Source organism: Pagrus major, chromosome 8 (genome assembly GCF_040436345.1).
Source record: "Pagrus major chromosome 8, Pma_NU_1.0".
Lineage (NCBI taxonomy): Eukaryota > Metazoa > Chordata > Actinopteri > Spariformes > Sparidae > Pagrus > Pagrus major.
The window spans coordinates 24036422-24055436 of record NC_133222.1 but is presented as its reverse complement, the minus strand read 5'-3'; the positions used below and the strand labels follow the sequence as shown (position 1 = coordinate 24055436).

Here is a 19015-nt window from a genome sequence, read left to right as displayed (position 1 = left end):
GTTTTATTGCAAAAGTCAAGATTTGCATTTAGGAAAGAAGGTCCAGGATGGTTTGGTTTTATTTTGTTTATTTTGCGTTGTACGACAAAAAGAAATGTCTGTTTCTGCAAATGGAATCTGGTGGATTTGTCAAAAGTGTTAGTGGCTGTTTTGGTTAAACAAAAATTATCCTATTCTAAAACAAAAAGGTCTATCTCAGTAGGGATCCTTTCATAATGTTGTCAAACAAAGTAACAACCTCAGCCTTTAAGGCTATGTTCACACTACCAACCCAAATCCATTTTTTTTAATATCCAGAATGATTTTAGGAAGTCTGGACAGCAAAAAACCACATGATTCGTAAAAAGTGAATTAACCCACATTTGGAGGTGGTTTCAAATGCAATTCAAATAGGTTTTCTACAAATGAGTCTCAGTCCAGAGCCTCTTTTTCAGAGCATCTTTTGTGTCACTTGCAGCACGACACACAACTGTGACGTCTAATCCAGAGAGACAGAGTTTGCATTGCGTTCTTGCCACTGAGCAGAATGCAATGCTACTTGTAGAGCAGGCTGGAGGACAACACAAAGAATAACAGTCTGTGGAGTTGAACTGAAAGAAACTGTCTGCTCTGAGACTTGACAATGTGATTGTTTGGAGAGCGAGATGATTAATTATGGTTTCGTGTTGGAAAGCTGTGTCACCAGTGTTGGAAATTAAAATGTTCAACAATACAATTGCATGAAAAATGTTTATTTAAAATTCTTACTTATGGTTATCCATATTTAATTCTCGGTATCAGAAAATGTCAAATTTTTTATCTCGATGCACGTGCAAATTTGCTCACCTCCCTCCGAGCAGCATGGCACTGTAGAATACTTTTAAGTCATAACTTAACAGTGTTGGGTAAGTTACTTTCAGTGTTGGGTTAGTTGCAATATTGTTGTCTGTTTAGAGTAATAAATCACTTATTACACTACTTTTTAGTTACTTTCAACAAAATGCCCAAATAACAATTTTTCGAGCTGTAGCCAAGTCATATTCCCAATTTGTAATTTGTGAAACATGTTACAGGGCATTTTACTTGACACGTGCTAAAAAAATAAGGTAAGATTTACAGCCTCACCCCACACCATGTTCTCTAATGCAGACATCAAGTTTAAATATTTGACCAACAGTGTTTTACAGGAGGATGATCTGAACAGCTGTTCTATTCACACTTAATATGTTTTTTGTCTTTTCAATGTAATTTTCAATCTATGAAATCAGCCTCTTTTTTTGCCAAGCTTCTCTCAAGTTTTACTCTTTCAAATAATCAACCATCTACAGAACTTTTCAGTACGCTATTTTTCTACTTCTTCTTCTCATCATCATTATCATTAATTATTATTATTATTAATATTGTTTAAAGTGAGCCTCTTATCGTTTAACAGAAAAATACATCATACAAGGAGCAACTTTTGCAGCCTTGTCAGTCTGATGGCGAGTTATCACCTTTCTGTCATCACTAACATGCTGTTAATAATCAAAGAAGCTCTGAGGCTTTGTTCTATATGTTATAATACAAGATTTAAGCATTGAGCTACAATCAGGCTACATTCATGATTTTGTACAGTCAAACTACTATAGTTGTTATTTCACACATGTAGCACACAACAGGAGACTCTCTGTGTCAGACGAGTTCTCACGTGCTGACTAAACTCAATTGATAATGTAGCAGCGCGACGAGTCCTTGCTAGCTAAGCAGCTAAACTTTAGCGCCACCCCGTGTTTAGATCCCGCCCTGTGTGGGTCACTACACTGTCATTGGTCAGGCGCGCACACACTGTTAACGATACCATTGGCTGTAGAGTGTGACAATCTGTCAATAAACATAAGCCAACAGTTCTCCTCTGATCAACATTGATCTCACAAGTCGCCTCTGTGAAGTTTGAATGACGGAAATCCGTCGTAGTGACGGAGAACTTTAATCCATGTTAAAAGTATAAAATAACTTAAATTTCTTTCAAACACAAAGTATTAAAAATACAGTCTCTTATAAAGAGATTCGACTACCGCAGCCGCAGCAGCAGCCGCTTCATCTTTTGAACCGGCGTGCTCCATTTTCTCCGTCTCACCGTCTCTTTCCCTTCTTGTAACAGACTGGATGGCGTGGAGTCACGTGACTACACACGCTGTATACGTAGTACAGCCGAGCGTCTTAAAGGGACATGAACATACCAGTAGCCTACCTACACACACAGCCAAACAAGACAAAAACGACTTTTATTTTTTTTTTTTAAACACCGAATATACCGACAGGGGCAAAATGACGTCGGTTATCGTCGTAAATTTCGGTATCGGTAAAGTTTTGGTTTATCGCCCAGGCCTACTTCATCCTGAGAGTAGTCAATACATAATGTGTTCAGAAAAAGGAACGAAAAAAATCAGACCTCTTTGGCAGCTGCAGGCCTGTACAGTCCTGCTCACCATTATTGGCACCCATGAAGTTTAAGTACATAATGTGGAATATCTTCTGAAAAAAATGAATCAAGTGAAACATTTTTTTTCTATAGAGAACTCGTGTTTGATACAAAAGAGCAAATGATAAACAACAATTTAAAACAATAAACAATGGGAGGAAAAAATAGAAAAACTTAAAGCTTGCTGTGTCACTGGTATTGGCACCCTTTGTTTTAAATCAGTATGGAAACACATTGTGACTCACCTGTGGTAAATCACAAATGAGAATCATCTGTGATAAATTGTCTGTGCCCATGTGACATGAATTAGCCAATGAATGATGACTTCCCTGTTTTAAAAAGCCATCTGTTATCCCCTGTTCCTTTGTCACAATGGTGAAGACAAAGGAGCTGTCTGAGGACATCAGAAGTGCGATAATTGGCAAACACAAGACCTCCAAAGGGTATAAGGCCATCTCCAAAGACCTTGGTGTCCCTGTTTCAACAGTGCATAATGTTATTAAGAAGTTTGCCAAGCATGGAACTGTCAAGAACCTCCCTGGGCGTGGGGGGAAGAGAAAAATTGATGAGAGAAGTCTTCGAAAGTTGGTGCGAATGGTGGAAAAAACACCACGTCAAACATCCAACAGGGTATCCGCGGTGTCTTAAAAAGTATTAAAAGGTGATAAATCAATTTTGGGAAAATTAAGACCCTTAAAAAGTATTAAAAAAGTCTTTTCACAACTTTACGAAGTCTTAAATTTTTAAGGTATTTTTTCTGAATTCACTGTCCAAGAGTTTGGGTCCTAAAAACATCGTAAACGTGTAAAAAATGTATTCATTTCCTTAAAAAACAAAGATGAACCGGTACATAAAAAACTACGCTATTGGGTGCGTTCGTAAATTGTCTCCGAGAGCGCCAGAGTGCACTCGGTAATTCACAAAGTACGCTCTGGCACTCCCAGTGCATATTACGAACGCACCTATTGTTACATGACGCTCTCGGCGCGAAAAAACGAAAGAGAAGGCTTGGTGAACGGTCATGGGGAAGTGCAAGTTTGCGGAGTCCTGGCTTGACATGCCGGACTTTAAAGAATGGCTGCAGCCAGTGGAAGGGAATACCAAGGAGGCATATTGTAGAATGTGCAAGAAGAGGATTAACATCGTGTCTTTGGGAATTCAGGCATTAAGGTCCCACATGTGTTGTGCTAGCCACAAAGCTGCTGCTAGCCGCCGAGAGCTCTCCATTGCTGCTTTCTGTGCACCACCACAACCTAGTGCAGTCGCACTACCACCGGCAGCCGCACCTGAACCGAGAGATACGGCTACGACCTCGGCTCACTGCGCCTCCTCGTTTTCTGCCGACATCAGGGTGGCGCTGGGCGGCACGGCAACGCTGCGTGCGGAGGTGTTGTGGTGTCTCCACACAGCGGAGAAACACCACTCGCTGAACAGTAACGAAAACTTGGCTGACGTTTTCAGGGCCATGTTTCCCGATTCAGACATTGCCAAGACTTTTGCTTGTGGTAAGGACAAATCTGGTTACATTATACGATTCGGTTTAGCACCATACACACACAACACATGATCACCTGCAGCTGTAACTTACCTGTTGTTTAACCGGCTCGGAGCTCGGTTATTGATCCTTGTTGTCTGTGTATTGACACGGTAACGGCTTGTCAACTCATTAGCTTAGCCACTGGAGAGCTAAGTGTTTTGTTTTTTGATAATGGAGCAATGTTTTTGTTTTTAATAAACTTTGCCCTTGAGTTATCATCCCAGCCCATTTTGAATTCTGTTGTATCATAGCGGTCTTAGTGGTCTGTAGTCTATCACAAACTAAAACAGTTAAGTTAAAAGTGTCACTGATGTAAATGGTTACATATTGAAGTGGCGGTGAGGTATTAAAAAATATTGGGATGGTCTTGAAAAAGTCTTAAAAAGGTATTAAAATTAGCTTCAGGATTCCTGTATATACCCTGTCCAAAGACCTGAAGGCCAACCTGGAACAGTCTGGAGTCATGGTTTCAACAAGTACCATACGCCGCACACTAAACCAAACAGGGCTTCATGGGCGAAGGCCAAGGAAGACATCACTGCTGAGGAAAAGACATAAAAAGGAACAACTAATCTTTGCCAAAGAGTACCTGGACAAACCACAATCCTTCTGGGAAAATGTTCTGTGGACAGATGAAACAAAAATAGAGCTTTTTGGCAATGCACACCCACAGTTTTTTTATAGACTACACAATGAAGCCTACAAGGAAAAGAACACCCTACCAACAGTTAAGCATGGTGGAGGATCCATAATGCTGTGGGGCTGCTTTGCTGCATCTGGTACTGGAGGCCTTGACCGTATCACAGGAATCATGAAATCAGAGAATTATCAAGAGATTTTAGAGCGAAATGTCCTACCCAGTGTAAGAAAACTTGGTTTGAGTCGAAGATCATGGGTCCTCCAGCAAGACAAAGACCCAAAGCACACATCCAAAAGCACGCAGGAATGGTTGAAAAGGAAAAAATGGACTGTTTTAAAATGGCCAGCCATGAGTCCTGATCTCAATCCGATTGAAAATCTTTGGTATGAGCTGAAATCTGCCATTGGGGAAAAGAAACCTGCAAACGTTCAAGAGCTTGAACAATTTGCAAAGACAGAGTGGGAGAAAATACCAGCTGAGAAGTGCAAGAAGCTTATAGAAGCGTATAAGAAACGTTTGGAGGCTGTCATCACTGCCAAAGGGTGTGCAACCAGATATTAAAGAGGGGTGCCATTATTGCTGCACATGCTGTTTTTTCTGTTTCTTCTTTGAAATTACAATATGTAAGTTGAAAAAACAATTTTCTTTGTTAAATTACTTTGGACCTCCGATTAAAAGATCCTGATGATATAAATTTGGTACATTTCCATTTATTTCTGACGATACTGTAGAGGTTATGCAAAAAATGAAGGGGTGCCAATAATGGTGAGCAGGACTGTAAAAACTCTGACCAATCCCTGCCTCTTGGTGCGAGTGGAAAGAACCAATCAGATGCCTTCATGTCTCGTCCTGCCCACGCCCCCCTCTGTCCCTCCCTCCTCCCTGCTGCACTCATCACGTGTCACCGTTGCTGGAAATATTAAGCACACTCCATACCGAGTCAATGCTTCGTGGTCGCCACCATCAGCTCTTTTCCACTTCTCATCAAAAAAATGCAGTTTAACTTTAGGGTTGTCTGTTGGCTCCTGTTGAGAAAGCTTGCTGACATCTGACACCCGCTTTAAGTCGGCAATGTAATGTTACATTGCTGCTCAGTTCACGCTGACCGCCATTGTAGACACGCTCTCTGGCTTTCTTCTTCTACTGAAAATGGCCTTTGCAGCAGACTAGAGGCAGCACAGGCGTATTGCTGCCCCTGACTCGTCAGTTGTATAACTCAATTGTATGCTCTCTGTCTTAGAATCTCCTGTCCCAATTGATAACTGTTGGGACTGTTCACATGGTTCTGACATCAGAACGGCCTGCGTGTAGCCTAACGCTTAAATGCGGCCTCCTTGCACTAACAAAGCCTGGTAAACAAAGGAAAGTGCACCGACCCTAATGTCCAGTAGGTGGCGCCTGCTTGTCACAGTCCCTCCAGGTTTGAAACTCCCATCTCCCATTGTCTGAATGTATCAGTTCCACTGACACAGGAGGAGATAAATACAGCTGCAGACTCATTTCATCGCAGTCCCAGATGTTACATGTTGCGGGAAGCATCAGCTTTCGTCTGCGTAACTGTACTCTAAGGGAGCACCCAGACGTTTGGATTAACTGCCTAGGCCGCAGTCTTTCATCTCGCTGGACGAGCCAAAACTGCCCCGTGTTTACCAAACATGCTTCGGATCCAGCAAAGACGCTGTGCAACCGGGTCCATGGCACTGGTCCGACCACCCATTGGTCCGACCTCCCATTAGTTCGACCTCCCATTAGTTCGAACTCCCATTGTTCCGACAATCGGAGTAATGAGAGTTCGAACTAATGGGAGGTCCTCATTAGTTCGAACTGGACTAATGCATCTGTAATCTAAACAGACAGGTCGGATATTTGAGAGCTGCCAACTTGCACGAGCACGCACTGACCAGGTTGAGCACGCCACCAGATGCGCATTTCTCCGGCCCCTCAGCTGTGTGTCTGTGGGTAGCTCGTGTGTGTGTAGCCTGTGTGAATGTGTGCATTAATCCCTCTGTTCAGCATCTCTGTTAAGATGAATAACACAAATCTCCCCACAGAGCGCGAGCCTGGCACAGAGGTGCGCGCTCTGGCGCATCTGGCACAATCGGTTAACGGCACCGAGAGGAAACTGGCTCCGCTCCGTCCGTGTGTGTGTGCGTGCGTTTCCGAGAGCTCTCTCTCTCTCTCTCTCTCTCTCTCTCTCCCTCTCTTTCAATTTGCTTTATTGGCACGACTGTGATATACAATGTTGCCAAAGCATTGGGACAGCAGAGTTAAAACAAACTCTCAGAGAGAGAGAGACGCATGCTCGCAATGAAAGCGCTTGTCAGAAAGTAGGGATGACAGGTCGAACTAACGGGACCACCCATTGGTTCGACCTCCTATTGGTCCGACTTGTGGTTGATTTTGTCGGAGTAACGGGAGGTCGAACCAATGGGAGGTCGGACCAGTGGGTATTTTGTCGGAGTAACGGGAGGTCGAACCAATGGGAGGTCGGACCAATGGGCAGTTCCCGTGCAACCAGCCTCTTTTCCCCGCCTGCAGAAGGAGGACTTTTCCTCAGAAAACGCCTGCTTTTGCCCGTTTTCTTAATGCCCACGTCGACTATGCTGTCTTAACAGCCAAAGCAGGACGCTGCAACCGCCTTTAATCCACGCCGAGGAAGCAAGCTGGAATAAGGAAGACACGACTACAAGTGAGGCTTAATTAGTGTCTGGGAAGATACCATAAGTTTGCGTGTATTGTATGCTTGTGAGCTACATTGTTTGTTTGTGAGTTTGTGGACCGCCGTGTCCCTTTTAATTGCTGTTAGTTTTACGTTGTTAAACATGCTGTTTGCTTTCCCTTTCACTCATCACGAGCTGATTTGAGCCTCTCCACTCTGTGGAGCGGGAGTGTTAGCTTAGTCGCTGCTAAGGGCATTAGCCCTTTGTCTTTGTCTTCCTCTCTCTTTCTTTCTCGCTAACTAACCCACATGTACATGTACACACATATTAGGGGTTACGCGCGCACACACGTAATCTTATGAGCGACCTGTTGGAGACTTATGATTGATGACCTCGCTATAACATAAAATACGTGTGTCTCGTGATATCTCCCTTTTATGATTTTGGAGACGGACGCCTCGTGGTAGCACGACCACCTTTTGTGGAACACTAGGTCACTTCCCTCCAAATTCATCTCGTGTGCACACAAGCGCACACAAAGTCAACGGTGGTGTAACCATTGCCGTTGTTCAAATCTTGCGCGTTCGTTCATTTGACTAGCTTTAGGTGACGTATTCACGTCCACCATTTTTGGAATTCTAGACACATGATTCAGCAAAATCATTATCATTTTTGAATTCATATCCACGCGTGACTTCTCCAAGTCACGTTTCAGCCATTTTTGTAGTCGAACGAACGTGAGTTCCCCAATTCCGGTTCGGCCATTTTTGTAGTCGTTTCAACGGAACACTCCGTGATGTCACCGTCTAAGAGAGCGTGGCCACCATTTTGGCTCTCCGCCATCTTGACTCTTTGACTTCACTTGTCTCTTTGACTTCAACCGCCTCTGTCTTTGTCTCTCTGACACACACACACACACACACACACACACACACACACACACACACACACACACATCCATGCTTGTTTGTTATTTGTGCTTGAGTTTGTCTTAGTTTAGTTTCATAGTTTAGCTGCTTTAGTTGAGTGATTGATTTGTGTTTATTGAAAGTATTATTGATTTAATCAATTTGCTAACAATAATAAAGTCTATTATATTGTACATAGCAGTTTTCTGTGATTATTTTGTGCATGTGTCTTGTGGTATTTATTGGTTGTGATGGTCAGTGCTCGGATTCATTTCCTTCACTGTTCCTTTAATTGTAAATATTTTACAAATATTTACATTTAAAGTGAACCCTTCTTTGAGACTAATTTTGGTCTGGTTATTGGTCCCTGATTCCAGGGTGGTGCCCCGTTTTAACGATTTGAAAATTAATTTTCTTAATTTTTATTTATATAATTATTATCAATAATGATTAATTTCTAATAACCACACCTGCCCTACCATCAATTCCCAACATAACCCACCACTGTGGCTTGTGGCTAGGGCTGCACAATTAATCGCAAAATAATCCAAATTAGCAATTATTTTATAAAGGTAAAATGTGTCACAGTGTTTTAATGAAAATTTGTAGTGCTGTAGAGATTTTCTGGCCTACAAAGCTTGTTCTCCAGATGTAATAAAACATATTTTATTGGCAGAGACCATTATCATGATTTTACTAGTTTTTCAATGATAATGAAAATTGTGATGTAAAATGTATTCATCTATTATAAACAGGAATTATATCACAATCGCAATATCTGTCAAAATAATTGCAATATCACTTTTTGACCTATTTGTGGGTTGATCAAATTCAATTTTCCCACCCTGCATGTCACCCACATACGAAGTTACCAACAGGGCAGCATTACCATAGAAACCCATGCAGATATGTTGGTGATGTCTCTACCCAAAAATCTGATCCGATTACTTGCAAATGACGTGCGGACAGTCTGTCTTTCAGATCTGATATGAGAGACAAATTGTATTTGCCTGCTGTCTGAACAAAGTCTAAGTGGCAAAAACAAGCACTTTAAGTGGTCGTACCCTGAGAATGCACAGTTGCTTGGTGAGATTACATTGCAGCTGATTTCCCATGTGCCAGCTGCAGTGTTCTCACTCAACACTGGACCGATTTCAAAATAGTTGTCCCCATTCCTCACTTACACACTAACTTTAATGATCTGGTATATCAGATCAATGCCTCCCAACACTTTGCTCCATCCGTTCATATACAGATAAATGAATGTGGAATATAAAGATAAATGTGTCTTGTGGACATTGAAAAAACTGAAACAGTTTTAATTTAATACATTTTTCAACCTGTCCCTGTCCCTGAACATGAGATATGGGTGATTTTTAATGTTTAATATTAATGTTCTTCACAGATTCAAGTACATCAATGAAAATAGACACAATGTACAGAGCAGAGAGACAGACAGCAATGAGTTAAAAATGTTCTTGCAAGGAGGAGTATTTTTTATTCTGGCTGTACACTGAGGGATTTTAAAACTTATTTTGCTGTTGAAGCCTTGATGACCATCACAAGCACCCACAATGGTAAATAAATAAATATTTACAGATTAACATAAAGGCGTGACTGTCTTAAGTGGCCTAACTTACTCTGAAAGTAACAATATCTGAAATGCCTAGCTAAGACATGTTGTGACTATTCCATGAGCCTATAATTAAATAAAAAAACCCAGAAAATTCTGAAATTCCTTTATCAGTCCCGCAAACGGGGAAATTTGTGCGTCAAAGCAGCCAAAGGACATTTCAATGTAACAATAAACAATAATAATAGTAAAAAATAAACAATATAATAAAAAGGTAAGAAGAAGAGCTAGAGCAGAAATCGAAATAGAATCGTATATACATAATATGTACAAATATAAACAGTTAATTATAAACAGTGTGAGCAGTGTATTGTTATTAATAAATAACAAATATGAGTATGAAATAAGTGTGAATACAAATACAATACAGCTTATTGTACTTGCAACCCTACTTTTAAGTATTGTAGTGTGAAAAGTTTGTATCTTACTCCCAACAGAGGGCTGTAGTCAGCTTGCTTCACACAGGTTACAGTGGATTCCATTGTTCACCCAGAGTCACTGGGAAAAAAAGTATTAAAATACGCATCAAAAATGGTAAGAAATAGCGTTTGTTTTCTGTTGGTATATGTGAATGTATGCCTCCTAAAAGCTGCAGCTCCTCCCTCACCATTCATCCTATTTTAAATTATCACTAGTTTAGCAGTGATTATTCCTCACACAGTGTAACACTAATTAAAACACAAGCAAAGTTTAGCACTCATTATTCATGGTTCAAAGTCATTATCACTGTCAAACTGTGCAACTTGATAATGACTGTTTCCTCAAGAGTGAACTGTAAAAAGAGTGCGTGAACATCCATCTGTTCAGCTGTCTTCCATCATCTGTCAGTCCTTGTATTTATCCATCCTCTGGATTTGTTTTGAGAATGCGGGCATTGTCACGACCAGGGCCTCATTTCCCAAAAAGCATCTTAAGGCTAAGATGATGTAAAATCCGTTTTATGTGTATTCTTAAGCTTAAAAAACAACTGTAGGAGCCTAGAGCTTCTTAAAAAATGTTCTATTGTTTTTGTTTATTTTTAAGTCGAAAATATTTATAATGAATAACATTGAACACACAAATTAATTCTATAGTTGATTTGCCCGGTTTCTGTCATCTGTCATCCTCCTCCCTCTTTTTGCCTCTTATACTGTATTTATCTCTTTAATTTAAAATACAACTTTCCTTTTAGTATTTTCTGTTTCTATATCTTACGTCTGCTTGTTATTTTTGGTGCATATGTTGTTTGCAACACTAATATAATGCAGGTCTGATACAGGAACCACCGCTGGTTCTTTTTAGGTTTCATATGAGATTCAGAGTAAGGTCTAAGGGCTAAATCAATCAAAGTTAACTTTCTTAAACCTACTTCCACCTAGGAACATGAATTATAAAGAAATGTAAGCTATACACTATTTACTAATTGTTTTCATACTAAGGAATAATATTTTTTAAAATATATATAATTTATATAATAAATAAATGATATATAATAATCATATAATGATTTAGTGACATTTACTAAAATCAATTAAGTTTGTTCGTAAATATATTGTCTTTGTACTGTTTTCAATAGAGTATATGTTGAAAATGACAAGAAAACGATCACATTGTTTTTTTTGTTCTGCACAATTTCTCAACTTTATTTGTAATCAGGGTTGTAAAATTGTTAATTTCTTATTCTGCATCATCTTCAGCACCACAGCTGATGTTGAGAAATCCTTGTCTTGCACTCCTTCTGAAGTACTGTTTTTCGAAATGGGTAGACATAAAAACAGTCACAGAAATACTCTTAGGAAAATGACTTAATGTCTTAACAGTGGTCCTTTGGTAATGGGGCCAGGTCAGTTGGTCAGATGCAGATGGGGTTTGTCTTAAAATGCATTGGTCAATGGTCGGGCAGGTTTGGTCATTAGCAATTAATAATTACTAATAGTAATTATAGAATTATAACATTATTAATATTAATTATTAATCATGGAGCACCATCCAGGAATTCATGGACCAATAACCAGTAGGCGATTTGAGGGGGGATGAGGGTGGATGAGGGGGGATGCCATCCCCCTTGTTAGCAAAATTACCAAAAAGCATCCCCCTTGTTAACCTGCCATCACTCTCCATCCCCTAGTAGCAGATAGTGTGTTACAAATCACAAACGGCCGCGATCAGCTCCGGCTCACAGTGGAGTCAAGCTGAGCACAGCTGCTTTGAGTTCCGGCTGCCTGGTTGATTTTTGACGGAAGCTGCAAGAAGCTGCACAGAGCAGATCGCGCCAGCAGGAAGTCAGAGACACAGGAACGGCATAGAGCATCCGGTCAATTTTCAAAATAAAACACCCTGTGCAGACTCTCGATTGTATAAAAACGAAAAATAACCAGAACAACAAAATCTGAGCAAGTCAACAAAATCGGCCAGGCCAAAGGCTCCACTTCTGAAACTTTCCCGCTGGGTTCTCTTTATACATTCATGGTATGATGCCGTGCAGAGGGCGGAACAAAACCTGTAGCAGACGCGACGTCATAGAGCAGCTTTCGGTGGATTCCCAGCGCGTCTCTCGTGTAGAGGAGGAGCACAACAAGTTTGCTATTTATGTTCTAAAACTAAAAAGTTACTTTTTGTAAGTGTTTTTAGTGTGCCTGTTCAGAACATGGTGGCTCATGTTATGTTGGTAATTGTCATTTTTGTGCTGGTTTATAGTTTAACCATTAGTGAGGTAGCTGTTACATTTCCTGACACCAGCTGTTTTATCCCCCGTTGAAGCGCACTCTGCTGGACAAACTATGTCATTACACCAATTTTAAATTACCCCAAGCATGTTATTCTGCATTATAGTTTTTAAATAGGGTTTTCATATCGGTGCATATCGGACAATATATACGATGATACCAATATTTCTGTGATAGGCTAATATCGGCCGATAATATCGTCCTACCGATAAATCGGTCGGGCTCTACTATTTTGCACATGTTGTTCATGTTCATTGTGTGTCCTTCAAGGAATTTAGATGGTAAAAAATTCCAAGGGGTCATGTAACTTAAAATGACCCTGCTTGTAGTGTATTGTGAGAAACCTGAGAAAACCCTACCTGAATAAACTCAGTCCGCTGTGTAGATTATATTTTGGATGCTGGCGTACACAGTCTGGCCTTAGTCTTCGGTTAGAAAAACTGCAGCGACTCCAGAGGTTTCTTTAACCCTTCTTTATTAATCTCACACAGGAACAGTGTACAGGATGAGCTTGTTGTGGTTTCCTGAGGTATACAAATAAAGAAACAACACATATATATTAGTATGTTACTGAAATAAAGTGCTATGATTGTAAATTAAACAGACATACGATGCTACACAAAGAATGCAGTGAGCATAACATCTGAGGTCAGAATAATACTCTGTCATGGCCACACGGGGGCGCCTCACATCGCATCAATTCAACATCACACAGCAGTTGTATTGAACATGAACATCATCGGATATAATGACCATCCGAGGTATTAAACACACAATCAAAACAGTGTCATATGTCTAAAACACATATGTAAAGGAAAGCTAACATATTAGTCAGTCTGTGGTAATATATCACACATATGAAACGTTGTGTACGAGAGCACGCATTACAACATGGCGGCCGGTCCGGATCAACACCACGCACGTCAGAAACAGCATAACAATAAACAGCGGATGCAAACTTACTTTGTACTCACGCACAACGAACACAAAGTGACGGCGTTGATGGCGTTGTCGGCTATGACTATGCTCCGCTCAACAACGTCATAATTGTAGGTGAGGTGTGCAGCATCCTACAGGTGTGTTGTTTACTTCCTTCGGGGTTGTTATGTCGCTCTCGTGTTCCCTCGGGACTACTCGGGTCCTTGCGGTGACGTTCGGCAACGTGACGACGTCGTCCCGAATACGGTGGAGCAGGGAAGTTTGCACAGCCGCCCCCAAATTCACCTGGTGAATTTGCAGTACCACAAAGGTCCCTGCTGTGCTGTACAATCAGTCTCGGTCCTCTGGCATTCCCGGCAGGGGGATGAGTTTAGCTACTGGCCGTGTGTATGTAGACCCTTTCATGTTTATCTCAGCTGTGCTTATCCCGCCGTCATCGCTGGGGATCACTTTGGTGACTCTCCCAACTGGCCACAGTGCTCTTGGCAGCTGTGGGTCAATGATCATGACCACCTGATCTGGAGTAAGGTCCACAGTAGCATTATGCCACTTCCGACGATGTTGAAGGTTAGGGAGATAGTTCTTAGTGAACTGGAGCCAGAAGTGATCTGCCAGCACTTGGCTGTGTTTCCAGCGGCGACGTCCAAGCAGGTCACTGTTGTGATACACAGCTTGTGGTAGTGATGCGTCCCGCCGCCCCATGAGTAGGAGATTTGGCGTTATGGGGTCGGGATCTGCGATGTCTGATGTAGCATAGCCCAGGGGCTTAGAGTTGAGAATCCCCTCAACTTCTATCAGGGCCGTCATGAGGACTTCCTCTGGGAGCACTTGGTCTTTCAGGACTACTTGCAGGGAAGCTTTTACAGATTTGATCTCTCTCTCCCAAACACCGCCGAAATGAGGTGCAAGTGGTGGATTAAACCTGAAGCTGATGCTCTGCTCAGCAAGCTGGTCCTTTAGTGCTGGCTCAAGTGCAGCGAAGGCTTCTTGCAGCTCTCTGTCTCCTCCCCGGAAATTAGTGCCTCGGTCACAGAGGATTTCAAATGGCTTCCCTCTTCTTGCCACAAAGCGTCGTAAGGCAAGCAAAAAGGAGTCAGTGTCCATGCTGCACAGAAGGTCCAGGTGCACACACCGAGTAGTGAGGCATTTAAAGATGATACCCCACCTCTTCTCATGTCTGCGGCCTATTTTGATGGTGTATGGACCAAAACAATCTACTCCAGTAGACCAGTACGGCGGTTGGTTGATGCGCAACTGAGCAGCTGGCAGGTCGGCCATCTGTGGAATGACAGGCTTGCTGCGCCATTTGCGGCACTCTGTGCAGCTATACTGATGTTTTTTGACGGCTTGACGTCCACGAATGATCCAGTATGTCCTTATTTCTGCAAACACATGGTCAGGACCTGCGTGAAGCAACCGATTGTCATAGTCCTGTATGAGCAACTTTGTGACATGGTGGTTTGGTGCCAGGATGATAGGATGAATGGTGTCCTCTTCTAGCTTCTCTGCCTTTCGAAGTCGACCTCCGACCCTTATCAGCTCCACATCTTTGTCATAGACAGGGGATAGAGACAGCAAGCTGCTATTAGAGCTGGGAGGTTTACCTGCTTGCAGTGCAGTAAACTCCACCGGGAAACTCTCCTGTTGTGCTCTCTTCAAGATGACAACTTCTGTGTTGACCCCGTCGGCTGCAGTCATGGGTAGAGCAGCCGCCCCGTGTAGGGACTGGAATGTGGCGTCTACCAGTTTTGACCATGATTTAAACTGAGTTATATCTGGGACTGGAAGGCTGCTTACTGTGATGTTTCCACAGAAGATGGTATCACGGGTTTCTTCAACTGGTGTAGTTGTGGAACTCACAGCAGGATTAGTTGGCCACTCGGCTGGAGGCTGGTGGAGGAAAGTCGGGCCACATGTCCAGCGGTTGGGCTTCACTAGATCTGCGAGATGTTTCCCGTGGGTGATGTCGTCAGCAGGATTCTCTTCTGAAGGAACATATCTCCAGTTGTCTGCTCCAACTAGGTCTTGTATCTCTGCTATGCGTGTCCCCACAAACACCTTGTACTGCTGAGATTCAGACTGGATCCAGTGCAGAACGGTTGTGGAATCTGTCCACAATGTTGTTTTCTTTACCAGCAGAGTCAGTTCCTTGTGCAGGACCTTGGCTACTTGTGCACCTGACAGGGCCGCACACAGCTCCAGGCGAGGTATTGAAAGTTGTTTCTTCAGTGCTACACGCGACCTTGCCATCACAAATGCCACCTGTACTTTTCCTTCACTGTCTTCAACCCTCATGTATGCCACTGCACCGTAGGCTTTCTCTGAGGCATCACAGAAGATGTGCAGTTCAACAGGAGTGTCAGTAGGAACATCAGCGGTGTAGCAACGTGGCAGTGTGATGCGCTGTAGCTGTGAGAGCTCGCTCTCCCACGCTTGCCATACGAGGAGGAGACTGTCCACAATCGGCTCATCCCATCCTCTCTCTTTTCTCCACAGGGCTTGAACCAGGACCTTGGCACGCGTGGTATAAGGTATGATGTAGCCCAGAGGGTCGTATTGACTGGCTAAAACCCGATATACGTATCTCATGGTCGGTTCAGTCACTGGGTTGGTTCGGTGTTTGTAGCCAAGAGTGTCAGGTCTGCAGCGCCACAGGAGACCGAGTGTTGACTCCTGGGGGTCGATCTTATTTGCAGTCAGCCATAGCTCACATCCTGCTGATCTGGCTTCGGGAGGTAGATGGGCGATAACCTCAGGCGTGTTGCTGGACCACTGTCTCATATCAAAGCCTCCACTGTCAAGGAGAGCTCTCATCTTGTCGATGAGCTGTCTGGCTCGATCCTGAGACTGCAGAGACTGGAGACAATTGTCTACATAAAATGCTTGCAGCACAGATTGGACAACGTCTTCATTGCCCTCACTGTGTTCTTGCACATGACGCTGCAAAGCATAGGTTGCGCAGCATGGGCTACAGGTAGTCCCAAATGGTAAAACACGCCACTCGTAGACATCTGGGCTGCGCTCTCTTTCACCATCATGCCACAGGAAGCGGAGGAGTGGCTGGTCTTCTGAGAGGAGACGCACTTGATGGAACATGCCACGTATATCTCCACTGATGGCCACAGCGTGTTCTCTGAACCTCAGTAGCACACCAAGCAATGGTGCACTCAAGGTAGGACCAGGAAGAAGGTTGTTATTGAGGCAGGCTTGTTGATAGTTGAATGAGCAGTTGAAGACAACTCTGGCTTTACCATTATGATAAACAAGATGGTGAGGGAGGAACCATGACTCCTTTGAACTGCTCACCTCATCAGCGTTGATCTTGACAGTATATCCAGCTTTCTCCAATTTGTGTATCTCCTCGTTACACACTGCAGATTGTTCAGCGTTGGTAGCAATGCGGCGCTCTGTTGCTCTGAGGAGAGCCATCACGGCCGTAGGTGGAGCATGGAGAGTGGCTGCGTTTGGTTTATGCAACAATGGAGTAGCGTAGCGGGACACACCGTCGATTGTGACTCTGATGATCTTCTGCTCCAGTTGTTCCATAGCTGCTTTGTCCTCACCAGAGCGGATCACCTCCTTACTGTTTCTGAATGGCAATGTGTCTAGCTGCCAGAGTCTTTCAACATTCTGATGTAGCTCTTCCGAGGGGGAGAGGAATGAAGAATGAAGACAGCTGTGCTCACCCGATGAATGCTGCAGGAAGGTGGCAGGTCCCTGCACAGCCCATCCCAGAGCCGTGCACACAGCTACAGGGCCACCGATTGGGCCAGACCGAACTGGGGTTACTGGTGTTATCAGGCGAGGGTTGTCAGAACCGATGAGTAGCATAGGCTTGACCTTATTATAGGAGTGCAATGGAATGTCTCTCAAGTGCTGGTAGCTCCGTTTCAGGTTGTCAGCAGCACATGATTGTTCAGCCAGATTCAACTCTGCTGCTGTGAAGGCATGTTGAAGGTCGTGTTTCATCCCTCTCTTCATCAGGGGTGACACTTTGAGTGAAACTGTAGCTCCCTTTAACTGCACCTTTTCCTGTCTAATAGTCCTCAGAGACAAGATTTCTTCCTTACCTTTGAGACCAAGGAGACACACTGCAGCTGGTAGTATGATTGTTCAGATCCGTCGTCCAGAACAGCGTAAGTACTGAGTGTTTTCTTCCCCTTGTGCAGGTGTACTGGGACAACCTTCAGCATCACTCGACCTGAATGGCTGCTTTGGTCCATGTAAATCATGCTGGGGGATGTACTCACAGTCAGGACAGTCTCTGTTTGTGCCACATCATGGAGCACAGTGAGGTGTTGTTTATCACAAGTCGAACATGGCTTCTTCAAAGTGCAGTTGTCGGGTGTGTGTCCTCTCCCACACCTCCAGCCTCCTTTTCTCTCCTTTATCCAGTCAGCCTTTGCATTGTTTGTGAGTTTAGCAAAGTCACCGCAGGTGTTGAGGTAATGCTCTTGGTTATTACAGTAAGGGCAATAGGGCTTAAACCTGTCACGCTTCTTAGACTGTAGTGGGGTGCTTGATGCAGGAGCTGGATTAGGTTGCTGAGCCCCCTGGTGGTTACCCAGGAGAATAGTCGCGGACTTCACCCTTGGCTGCTTTGCTGATCTGCGCTCCCGGTTGTCAGCATGTGTGGGTTCTGGACACGCACTTATTCGACGGGATACCTGCAGTGTTTGGACTTTCCTCTCAAGCCATTCTGCCAGATCTGGAAGAGTATATGTCCTGTCACTGCCACTCTGGATGATTCCCCTAGCGAAGCAGTGTTCAGCAAAGGCATCTCTGAAGTTAGCAGGCAGCTTAGTGAGCAGTGTGTCAACGTGAGAACCACACAGCAGTTCTGAAGATGAGGGACCCTGCATTGTGCTTAACATGCCCACGAGTGTTCCAACTGATGCTGCAAAATCTTCAATACCTTGATAGTCTCCAGCCTTCACTGGTGGAGCGTTCAGGATGGCATTGAGCTCTCCCTGCACGAGCTGTCTGGGCTGACCATATCTCTGAATGAGGGCTTGCATGGCAGTAGTGTATGGCGTTGCACTGTTGATAAACCGCTTGGCTATCTGAAGAGCAGCAGGGAATCTGAGGTGGTCGAGAAGGACTTGGTACTTGTAGTCTTCACTTAAGTGTCTGTGGGGCCCAAGGACACTGTCTAGGCCCTTTTTAAGCAGCAGAAAGTCACTTTCCCTCCCTGAGGTAAAAACAGTCAGTTTGGGCTTGGGAATGCCAAATGATGAAGCAATAACCATCTCTAAAACACCTGGTGCATTAGAGTTATCTGGTGGCCGCACAGGTGCAGGCGGCTGCTGAGGATTGTAGTGTTGGACAGGAGGAGCAAGATGTTGTACAGAAGGATAGAGATATGGTTGAGGAGGAGGCCGCCAATACCTGGGTGCGCTGTATGCTGGTCGTGATGTGGCAGGTGCAGTCTGGACCGGCGGGGCAAGAGCTGCGGAGACTGCAGGTGGCGCCAGTGAGGTAGTGGGAGTCGGTTGTATCATGTATACTGGAGGCACAGGTTGTGCGGGCGGGGCCAATGTTACAGGGGCTTAC

At 43.7% G+C, this 19015-nt stretch overlaps 1 protein-coding gene across 2 annotated transcripts in view; it reads left to right on the top strand.

The window, feature by feature from the left end:
• The window catches only part of dnajc24 (DnaJ (Hsp40) homolog, subfamily C, member 24), a 49420-nt gene that overhangs the window by 16280 nt on the left and 14125 nt on the right, over positions 1-19015 (top strand). The window lies entirely within an intron of this gene.